We start from the raw sequence: 11,606 nt of genomic DNA, 5'->3' as shown, positions 1-11,606 counted from the left end.
ATACAGATTGCATCTCCAGCATGTGCGGGAACAACAAAGACTGCTTTTAGCAACCTGTGAGGTCTCGGGACACATGCCGCTTAACGGCGGACTCCTTGGAGGACTAGAATCGTGTAGGGAAACAGCGGACAGTCAGAACACACCGAAAAACACGGCCTGTTATGATAACATCTCTGAAAGTGGAATGGGTACAGAAAGCTTAGTGCCTCTTTGACATCTTGCCCAGGTGCCGCAAAACGAGATACTTAAAGAAATAGCTTATAAAAACGGCTACCATTGGTTCACATGAATAATTTAGAAGTAAAGAGTGCGACTGTGCTTACAAAGGTCCTTTCATATTGGCCAGCGCACAAGTTTAGGCAAAGAGAGGGATTAATTCCGAGACCTTTTGGAGTGCCACGGCTAACGAGCTTTGTCACTTGAAAGACGCGTAATGGAGGGAGGCTGGCGTCTTCTAAGATAACCTTTTACTTGTCGGCGCTCGCAAGATTTATTATTCAACCAAATGGAAGTGCTTTGTAGAATGTTACTTCTTCCCTAGGTGACGTCTTGATGGCGAGACTTTTTTCTAGACGACTTCTCCAGGCTCGTCTAGGACGAGAGGCTTCCATCCAACTGAACTGCACTTAGATACAAACAGTGAGATCTTGTTGCTACAAAGCCAATGACTGACCTTGCGATCACGTCAGCCACCTCGTACAGATTATAAGTACGGTGAGATCCATTCACGATAGCGAAACAACCTATAGGGAAAGAGAAATCGTTGGTAATGATATACAGTAATTTCAATTGTTATTCTGAAAAATTTTTCGCTGTTAGAGGATTAACAAGCATTCAACTCTGGCAATAGATGCAAACACATATAGCTCTGTAGTATTTCACGTCTCCAGTAGATGTGAATGTTTTGTCTAGATAAGTGTTCACTTGAATAACATTGCAGATCCCTTGTCCAAACTGCCAAGGCTTTAATCTACTCATTGTGAAGTTCAGTCCACTTGTTTATTGTGAAGTCAAATACACTCCTGGAAATTGAAATAAGAACACTGTGAATTCATTGTCCCAGGAAGGGGAAACTTTATTGACACATTCCTGGGGTCAGATACATCACATGATCACACTGACAGAACCACAGGCACATAGACACAGGCAACAGAGCATGCACAATGTCGGCACTAGTACAGTGTATATCCACCTTTCGCAGCAATGCAGGCTGCTATTCTCCCATGGAGACGATCGTAGAGATGCTGGATGTAGTCCTGTGGAACGGCTTGCCATGCCACTTCCACCAGGCGCCTCAGTTGGACCAGCGTTCGTGCTGGACGTGCAGACCGCGTGAGACGACGCTTCATCCAGTCCCAAACATGCTCAATGGGGGACAGATCCGGAGATCTTGCTGGCCAGGGTAGTTGACTTACACCTTCTAGAGCACGTTGGGTGGCACGGGATACATGCGGACGTGCATTGTCCTGTTGGAACAGCAAGTTTCCTTGCCGGTCTAGGAATGGTAGAACGATGGGTTCGATGACGGTTTGGATGTACCGTGCACTATTCAGTGTCCCCTCGACGATCACCAGTGGTGTACGGCCAGTGTAGGCGATCGCTCCCCACACCATGATGCCGGGTGTTGGCCCTGTGTGCCTCGGTCGTATGCAGTCCTGATTGTGGCGCTCACCTGCACGGCGCCAAACACGCATACGACCATCATTGGCACCAAGGCAGAAGCGACTCTCATCGCTGAAGACGACACGTCTCCATTCGTCCCTCCATTCACGCCTGTCGCGACACCACTGGAGGCGGGCTGCACGATGTTGGGGCGTGAGCGGAAGACGGCCTAACGGTGTGCGGGACCGTAGCCCAGCTTCATGGAGACGGTTGCGAATGGTCCTCGCCGATACCCCAGGAGCAACAGTGTCCCTAATTTGCTGGGAAGTGGCGGTGCGGTCCCCTACGGCACTGCGTAGGATCCTACGGTCTTGGCGTGCATCCGTGCGTCGCTGCGGTCCGGTCCCAGGTCGACGGGCACGTGCACCTTCCGCCGACCACTGGCGACAACATCGATGTACTGTGGAGACCTCACGCCCCACGTGTTGAGCAATTCGGCGGTACGTCCACCTGGCCTCCCGCATGCCCACTATACGCCCTCGCTCAAAGTCCGTCAACTGCACATACGGTTCACGTCCACGCTGTCGCGGCATGCTACCAGTGTTAAAGACTGCGATGGAGCTCCGTATGCCACGGCAAACTGGCTGACACTGACGGCGGCGGTGCACAAATGCTGCGCAGCTAGCGCCATTCGACGGCCAACACCGCGGTTCCTGGTGTGTCCGCTGTGCCGTGCGTGTGATCATTGCTTGTACAGCCCTCTCGCAGTGTCCGGAGCAAGTATGGTGGGTCTGACACACCGGTGTCAATGTGTTCTTTTTTCCATTTCCAGGAGTGTATGTACATGTGTAATACTCTGAATTCATGGAGATTCTTGTCTAATTTTGTAATCAGATAAATTTGTTTATCATTGTTTGGATGGGTGATGATTTACTTTCGACAGATATACAGGGCGAAGTTAAGATATTTAATTAAAGATTCCGTTCAGTGTATTCCACACATACTTTCACGATGGGGCGTAAGCTTACACTGTGTCCGGAAACATGGATTACGGATAAATGCAATCGCATTATGTTCGACGATCAATGACGGTTCTACACTACTCGGTGAGTATGGTGGCGATCTAGGGCGAGCGCTCATTCTTCCAATCTTCGGATGGGCACAGCAGGGTTAGCCTGCGGTCATGGTGTTGTCAGTCGTCAGGTACGAGTACGGGTTACTACTGGTACTGACCGAGGGAACTCTAATGGCACAACAGTACCTCATAGACATCCTCCACCATCACACATGCAACTGTGTCCTAACGTCATTTTCCAACACGACAGTGCTCGTCCACGCATGGCTTTTGTCTCTTTAACTGTCTGCGTGAAGCTGTGAGATACTCCCGAGGCACCGGCCAGTGTGGCCGTGCGGTTCTAGGCGCTTCAGTCTGGGACCGCGAGACCGCTACGGTCGCAGGTCCGAATCCTGCCTCGGGCATAAATGTGTGTGATGTCCTTAGGTTAGTTAGGTTTAAGTAGTTCTAAGTTCTAGGGGACTGATGACCTCAGATGTTAAGTCCCATAGTACTCAGAGCCATTTGAACCAACCAACCGCCGAGGCCAGTTTCTCTCAGGAGAGGATATAATGCCATTATGACACCCTTTCCAACCGAATCAGTACTTCAATCTAGGTCACAGGGAACGATTCACTGGTAGGTGGGATCAAACTGCCAAATTTTTTTCTAAACTTGACTCTGTTGTGTAATCACTGAAGTAACATCACACACACTCTCTCAGACTGTGAAGTTTAATTTTGTTTCCTGTTCCCATTATGAGTGCTTCACTTTGTTGTCAGATGCTGTACATTTCACCCCAGCTTAGCTCTGGTACACCAAACTTGGTGCAAACGCAGTATGTGATCGAAAGTATCCTAACACCCCTATCTAATGCTGAATTAACCATTAGGTGTCACGAGAAGCCGACCCACTAGTGCAAAAGAAAGCGTGGAGTGCTTTGTTGTCAGCAGAGAAGCAGTAAAAAGAGTCGGTCAGGGGACTCAGTGACTTGGGTAGTGTACTGACCGAAAGGGACCCTCGAGCACTGCGGGGGGCGTTTGTGAAAATCGTATATTAGTCAACAGAACCAGACATGAGATCCACAGTACCACGAGCCTAGTCGAGCTAGCACAATGGCTATACGTAGGGGCCGGCCGGGGTGACCGAGCGGTTCTAGACGCTACAGTCTGGCACCGTGCGACCGCTATGGTCGCAGGTTCGAATCCTGCCTCGGGCATGGGTGTGTGTGATGTCCTTAGGTTAGTTAGGTTTAAGTAGTTTCGAGTTCTAGGGGACTGATGACCTCAGAAGTTAAGTCCCATAGTGCTCAGAGCCATTTTTTTATACGTAAGGAAAATGACCGGGGTACGATGGTCGAGTATCTCCTCAGCAGCCACACATTTATGTAGTCGGTTCTAAGTGACTTATGAGGAAATGTAAAGAGCGACGCCACTGGTCAGCAGATGAGTGGAACCAAGTGATTTGTAGTGTTGAATCACGCCACGCCCTGTTACAGTGCGTTGGAAGTGTTCGACTTCGGCGAATGCCTCGAGAACTTCACCTATCCTCGTGTGCAGTGCCAATAGTGAGGTAAGGAGAAGGTTGTGTTACGGTGCGGGGGGTGATCTTCGTGGTTAGTGTGTGGTTCCGCTTGTTGTGCATAAGGCTCTGAACACATATTGCAGCAGTGTGTATTGCATAGAGTAGAAGAACAGCTAGGAGCGATGGTTGTATCACCATGATCTGCACTCTGTCATATGGCGTCTTTTGTGGGGCAATTGTTTGTGGACAGTAACATTCCGGTAATGCACTGTCCTGTCTAGAATTCCAACCAGAACCCAAAGGCGGAACGGCTCTGGGATGACCTAGAATTCTGACTTCCCTTCAGGCCACAGCGTCCACCTTTTCTGTTTTTAGTCCTTGAGGAAGAATGGGCTCCATTCCTCCACAGACGTTCGGACACTTAGTTGAAAGTGTCTCCAATAGAGTTCAAGCCGCCATAAAGACGAAGGTTGCACATTAATGTCCACTAATATGTGTAGGGATACTTTTGATCGGATAGTCAGATAGTGTATGGCTTAGTACCGAGAATCCTTCATGGAGATGGTAAGATTCCTCCACGACTCCTAGTTGTGAAAGTAGGCCTGTGGAAGTCGTGATATCTAAGCATAACTCTGGAGAGCTTGAAGAAATTCCAACGAAATTAAGTGCACAGAATGCGTATAGTGCTACAGGTAGTTGAAGGGAACAATAATGTCTTTCTTGCTTTATCAAAGTGAGATCAAAATTTTATAAATCTATATATCTCTGTATTTATGTTACCTTGATGCCAAAATATTCACAGAATTTTCTTTTATTTTCTGTTCATATGGCAGAGATGATATAGCCAATGGCAGTGACTGTGAGAAGTCAGAATCGTGTTGTCAAAAGTGTCGTTGCACTATACAGGATGTAACAGTCCAGATATTTCCATTGGTGACTGAGGACAGTGTATTCAACAACATTACCTGAGTATATACATCTTTTGGAGACTAATCATTATTGCCGTTTCAAGTCCTATGTTTTTAGATTGACTAGTAGCGCCGGCCGGAGTGGCCGAGCGGTTCTAGGCGCTACAGTCTGGAGCCGAGCGACCGCTACGGTCGCAGGTTCGAATCCTGCCTCGGGCATGGATGTGTGTGATCTCCTTAGATTAGTTAGGTTTAATTAGTTCTAAGTTCTAGGCGACTGATGACCTCAGAAGTTAAGTCGCATAGTGCTCAGAGCCATTTGAACCATTTTTGACCAGTAGCTTCACGTACGTATGGCAACAACAAACCCATTGCCGCTTATCTTCCTTCCCCTCGACAATAGGTCAGGTGTTGAATTGTGTACTCATAGACACAAAACGGTTAGTCCATACTGATAGGCGTTGTCTACTTAGTAGTGCAGTACGATAGTGCACAGTACGGCAGTGCAGGAAACATCAGCTCGTAATGCTTGTTACGTGTTTGTGAGAGGACTGTTCGACGCAGAAAAAATACAACCAGTCCCCTGCTGTGTATACGTATTACGGTCAAATGAATTGCGTAAAAGAAAATTTGCAATTGAGTTGTAATTAACGTACCATAAAACTTCAGTGAGTCCTTAAAGTTGGCTGACGTGGGATGTTGTCCACTAATAGAAATGATATTTGTGTTCTTCCCAGTCAGTGAATCTCAATTCCTAAAAGTACGGTACATGAAAATTTACTAGCAATAAACTATAGCAGGACCGAGTGTTTTTGTTTCAAGCGAGTTTTTTATTTACATCCCTGAGTATGAAGTTACTTAATTCTTTTGGAGAAAAAGAAGTAATAAAACTGTAATTGCGGAATTTAGAGAAATCAACCTAAACCTACATTACAGTGATGATTGGTAGTTACTTCTAACAACGGACTTTTGTTCTATAAGTGCGGATACTAACTCTAACAATACCATATTTTCTACATCAAATCGTTTCGAGAATCTGTAATTAATAAGAAAATTACTGAAAATGTAAAAGTGACAGTGTTTCTGTGATTTGCTTTGTGTCTCTGTCACAAAACAAAATCTATATGGTGGCATAGGTGTTTGAACCATACTTCTCCGGAATTTTAGTCTTGTGAGGCCAAAGTTGTTTTATCTCGCTGATTTTCACAATTGTCAGTTACAGTTCATCTAAAAATACTGATCTGCTTTCAAACAGTTCTTGAGAAAACAAAGAAAACGGAAAAAATTGTAGAATTCACAGTGTTTGGCACTATTTATTTTATTTGACCAGATAGTTGGCTTTGGCTTTCCGAGTCCTCTATAAAAGGAAAATAAGAACGAAAATATTTCATTATTATGATATGAGAACAAAGTAAGCTTATTACCTCATGAGGCAGCGACATACAGCATGTGTAGTTGTTTACTGACATGACTAACAATATATCTGATGCCCATGTAAAGTGCAAAAGGAACAAATTTTCCTGGCAATGGTGCTGTTGAGAAATCTTAAGTTAATAACTACAGCAATTAATGAAATGTAAGAAAGCGTAGTATAAATTGCGGTCATACACTACCACCATTGTTCGACCAGCACCAGTAGCCCCAACATTTGTAGCTTTTTTCCCGTTATTTAAGTATCACGTATATTTGTAAGTAATCCAGTCAACCACTACCCATCCTTTGCGTTGCTACTTTATAACGTTTGTGCTCTATAAGCCGATATCTTTCAGCGGTTGCACCTAGTAGGTTCACATTCATACATGAAAAATTCTGAGACTTTTATCGTCATTTTCTTTTTGTTTTTAATATCAAACTCTTCTATAAAGTAAATATTCACCGCAAGAACTAACCATACTATAGGAATCGGCGAAAAATTGCTGTCTTATTGATAAGAACTTGAAAAGCGTAGGCTAGCATGTGAAGCGAGTTTCATAATTACAAGTTGAGACGCTCCATATTTCGGGTTGTGTTGTGTGCGGATCCGGAGAGGATCTAATTTTGATGCTGGCTCTCCTCCACCCCTGCTGCGTTATAACTAACTATCACCACCAATTTTAATTTGTTCCAGTGGCGCGTGATTTTCACAACAAAACATAACGGATGATAAAAAAGTTTCCGTTCGAAGGTCGTACAGTTTAGAAGCGGTATGCCAATCAGGTAAAATTGCCGTGAGTATTGAAGCACTCATCTCATCGATCCAACCTGTTGAAGATACCTGTTTGGTAAAATACAGTATCCTGATGTGTGAAGAAGTCTGTAACAGCCTGCTGCACATCTTCGTCCTACAGGATTCATCGACCATTCAAGGCCTTTTTAAAGAGATCAGAGGCATGATAACCGAATGGGAAGAGATCATGAGTGTCTCCCACTTGAGTTCTCCTTAATGGATTAGGAGGCCTACCAGGTCAGTCGGCGTCCTTTGTCGAATTGAGACACTCACTAAACTCGGTCCACCATTCCACAACGGTTGTTGTCGACAGACGTGTTGCCCCATACACATTCTTCATTGGCTACCGGTTTTTGTCCTTTATCATCCAAGAAGAGATTAACAGCATTTGGTATCAAAGTCGCTTTAGTTCACGTTTCTGCATTTACCGCATGCATGTCGGAAGGATTTGAGTACTGCACTGATCCCTGCCTATATGCCGGTACTTATGGAATCATACCGGAGTCGCGCTACGTTATACAGGGTATGTACGCTGCAGCAACGCCCTCAAACGTAAACCTTTCGATCGCCCCTTATATACGAAATAAATTGACATAATATTAATAATGGTAATAAAACAATGATAATAATACTTTAGTTCAGTTCTGAGTGCATTGTCTTAACATAACTTGCAAGAAACTGCTGTTCAGAGAAATACATATTGTAACGTTTGAAGAAACACTCCAGATATAAGATCACATTTAAATATTTATTTTATTTTATATATAATACCGGTCCCAACAGTACTTCGCTGTCATCTTCGGATCCGCAATACAACGCAAGACACACACTGCATTAGGAAACGTCTTATTTTCGGTCGGTAGCCATGTAGCCATGTAAAAAATATAAATAGTTTGGAAGTGCAAGCTCTACCAGCACGTAGATCTCATTAATAAAATACTATTTACAGTCCTGTTACCATGCAACTTTCGCCGATCACGTGCGACCACCAACATGCTCGTTTGGAGCTGCACTGATTGTGAGTCGGCCGCTGTGAGACGCAAGCTACCTCTTACGTCTGCATGCTAACGTATATTTCTGGTTGCATTCACATTAGATAAATTACACAATTCGCTTATGGAAAATTTGTGCAGTACTTAAAGTAGACCTAATATTAAATTAAAGGAAAATTACAAACATTTTCTGAAGGTTATACAATTATAACAGTTATCAATGTACAAGTTTTCATAAAGAAGTAATATTGTCATTTAAGTAATACACTGCTAATTTTATTTTATTCTGTAGTGCACGTATCATATGTATAACATTTAAAAGCAGTCTAACAATTTTTTAAATATTTTATAATCTTTAAATTTTATTGTCACTGCTCGTCGCAAGTTCTGTACGAAAAATTAAAACAAATAAATAACCACTATAGTGTAAGGCAGGAAACATTTATTATTGTGAAGTGAGATAGCGTAATATAAAATGTTGATGTCACAGTAAAAGACCTTATACGTAAAGGGGTAACTTGCTGGAAAAAGTTGCTTTAGAAATTAACAAGCAACTCATAAGAATAAATTTGCAGTGCCAATAAAATTTAAAATTTTAACTGTGTAAAAAACTTTTGTTAGATTGTTTTTAAATATTGCAAATATGGTATGTACGTTGCAAAATGAAAAGTGTTTAGCTATGTATCACTTAAATGACGACATTCATTCTTTAACAAGGCTGGTATATTGACAGTTATTACTACCATATAAGATCTATAAAATGTCTGTAATTTTCTTTAACTTCAGATCTGGACTACTTTAATGACTGTAAAAATTTGCGATAAGCGAATTGTATAATTTATCAAATAAAAATGCAACCAGTGACATCTGTTACCACGCTGCCATCTAACGACCATTAGAGGTACCTTGTCTGTCACAACACCCTATTCAGTACAGTTCCAGACGAGCATGTGGGTGATTGCACATAGTTGGCGAAAGTAGCATGGCAGTGTGATTGAAAATAGTATTTTTGACCATGGTAGGCTGGTTGGTTATGATCTACCTACTGGTAGAGCCTGCATTTCGAAACTATTTAAATTTTTTACAGTGTCAAACTAATGGCGTAATTTTGGAAAAGATGATGTATGTTATGTATACGTAAAATATTATACTTATATGTATCTTACTAATGGCAAAGAAAATCTGATGTGTCGTACGGCAGATCCGAAGATGACAACGAAGTAATGTGATCTTCGCTCTGAAGTATTTCTTCAAGTATTGCAATAGGCAGGTCGCCCCTTGACCAGAGTGTCTGTAATATATAACAAATACATATTTTGAAAAGCAATACTCCGAAATTTAATGTAGACATGTGCCATACAGTTAAGAATACAAAGCAATAATTTCGACAACGTTTTAACTTACAAGATATAAAATCTAAGTGTTCATTCACGGTTATCAGCTCTAAGCTAGTGTGTACACAGATCCTTTGTCTACAGTTTAGCGAGCCTGTAAATGAGGTAAGTACTGCTACTTTCAACTGTTGGCGCTTTCATCTGAGAAATTCAGTCCCTGTCCGTTTTAAGAGTAGTGTCTGTCCCCTTCTTTTCCTCCTTACGCAGTTTCCTGTGATGTGGCGGTTCTAGCTGTTTTCTCACGAAGCTTATCGGGTTTGCTGATGGTAACTGATACGATCAGTCTCTTAATCTACACCTTTGGCTGGTTGGAACGTTTGCTACAACCGATCAGGGGACGGAGTAGAGGCATGACCCCCCACGATCTTTATTGGGGACCGCGCTATGGTGACATCATCCAACCCAAAGCAACCTATCGCAGACATAACACACATAACACGAAACAAGTGCCTGATAAAAGTATCCAGACACTGCTGTGTAATGCGCAATTGACCAGTAGATGTAACTACCAGTATAAAAGGAGACAGGGAGTTCGGTGTGGTCAGTAGAGAAGCAGTAACATCGGAATAGGTAGATCAACAGAGCTAACTGACCTCGAAAGTGCACTTGTAATTGGATACCACCTGAGTAGCAAATCCATCAGAAACATTTCACATCTTCTACAAGTGCTCAAGAAGACTGTTGGTAATGTGACTGAAGTGGAAATAAAGCACCACTCCGTCTTCAGGCCACAAGTGGCCCATCGGGACCATCCGACCGCCGTGTCATCCTCAGTTGAGGATGCGGATAGAAGGGGCGTGTGGTCAGCACACAGCTCTCCCTGTCGTTATGATGGTTTTCTTTGACCAGAGCCGCTACTATTCAGTCGAGTAGCTCCTCAATTGGCATCACGAGGCTGAGTGCACCCCTAAAAGTGGCAACAGCGCCTGGCAGCCTAGATGGTGACCCATTCAAGTGCTGGCCACGCTCGACAGCGCTTAACTTCGGTGATCGCACGGGAACCGGTGTATCCACTGCGGCAAGGCCGTTGCCCGAAGTGGAAATGTGGATGAACAAACGTACAGAATGGTGTACAATGGTCGAGGAGCTCCTAATGAGCCACACATCTCTGTAGCGAATGCCAAAGGGCTCTTCCATGTGGTGTAAAGGGCGACCCCACCGAACAGTAGTTGGTTGGAAAAGAGTGATTTGGAGCCATGAACGACGCTGTGGTAGACCGATGGAAGGGAATCGGCTTGGTGAATGCCTGGAGAACTTTAGATCTATCTACCATTAGGTGTAGTTCCAACCGCGGAGTACGGTGGAGGTGGTGTTACGGTATTAGCGTGCTTTTCGTCATTAGTGCGAGACTCCCTGACTGTCCTTAAGAAAACGCTAAATGCGGAAGAATATGAACATATTTTACAATTTTGTGTATGGATAATCATCAGGTGTGTAATGGAATGACGAAAATGAAAATTTGTGCTGGACTGGGACTCGAATCCGGAATTCTCGCTTATTGCGAGTGGTTGAATTACTCTCAGGCTATCCTAGCACCACCCACGGTCGGAGCCATGCATGCATGTGCGAAGGAACAGTCACTACGACGATTACACCCGGTATGAAACACTTGAAATGTATCAGCAGTTGCAAATATGGACAACCATCAGCGAATACATTTCATAGTTTTCATAACAGCTGTAGTCTCATTAACGATTGTTCCTTCGGACATGCGTACACGTCCGAAGGAACATTATGTCGTAGGCCCTACTTCTGAACAGCACATACTCTGCAATATAGTACATTTTAAAGCACTTTATACTGTGCACAGTAGAGAAACAGTTCGAAGACGATATGCGAGGGCCGGCCGCTGCGGCCGAGCGGTTCTAGGTGCTTCAGTCTGGAACCGCGTGACCGCTACGGTCGCAGGTTCGAATCCTGCCTCTG

General features: G+C 43.9%; 1 pseudogene; it reads right to left on the bottom strand.

Moving 5' to 3' along the window:
- Window positions 1–10,594: 10,594 nt before the first annotated feature.
- LOC124712906 lies at window positions 10,595–10,712 on the bottom strand (annotated as a pseudogene).
- Window positions 10,713–11,606: the final 894 nt, after the last annotated feature.

Source organism: Schistocerca piceifrons, chromosome 8, assembly GCF_021461385.2.
Source record: "Schistocerca piceifrons isolate TAMUIC-IGC-003096 chromosome 8, iqSchPice1.1, whole genome shotgun sequence".
NCBI lineage: Eukaryota > Metazoa > Arthropoda > Insecta > Orthoptera > Acrididae > Schistocerca > Schistocerca piceifrons.
The sequence above is the reverse complement of the archived record's forward strand: the minus strand, read 5'-3'. Positions and strand labels throughout refer to the sequence as shown.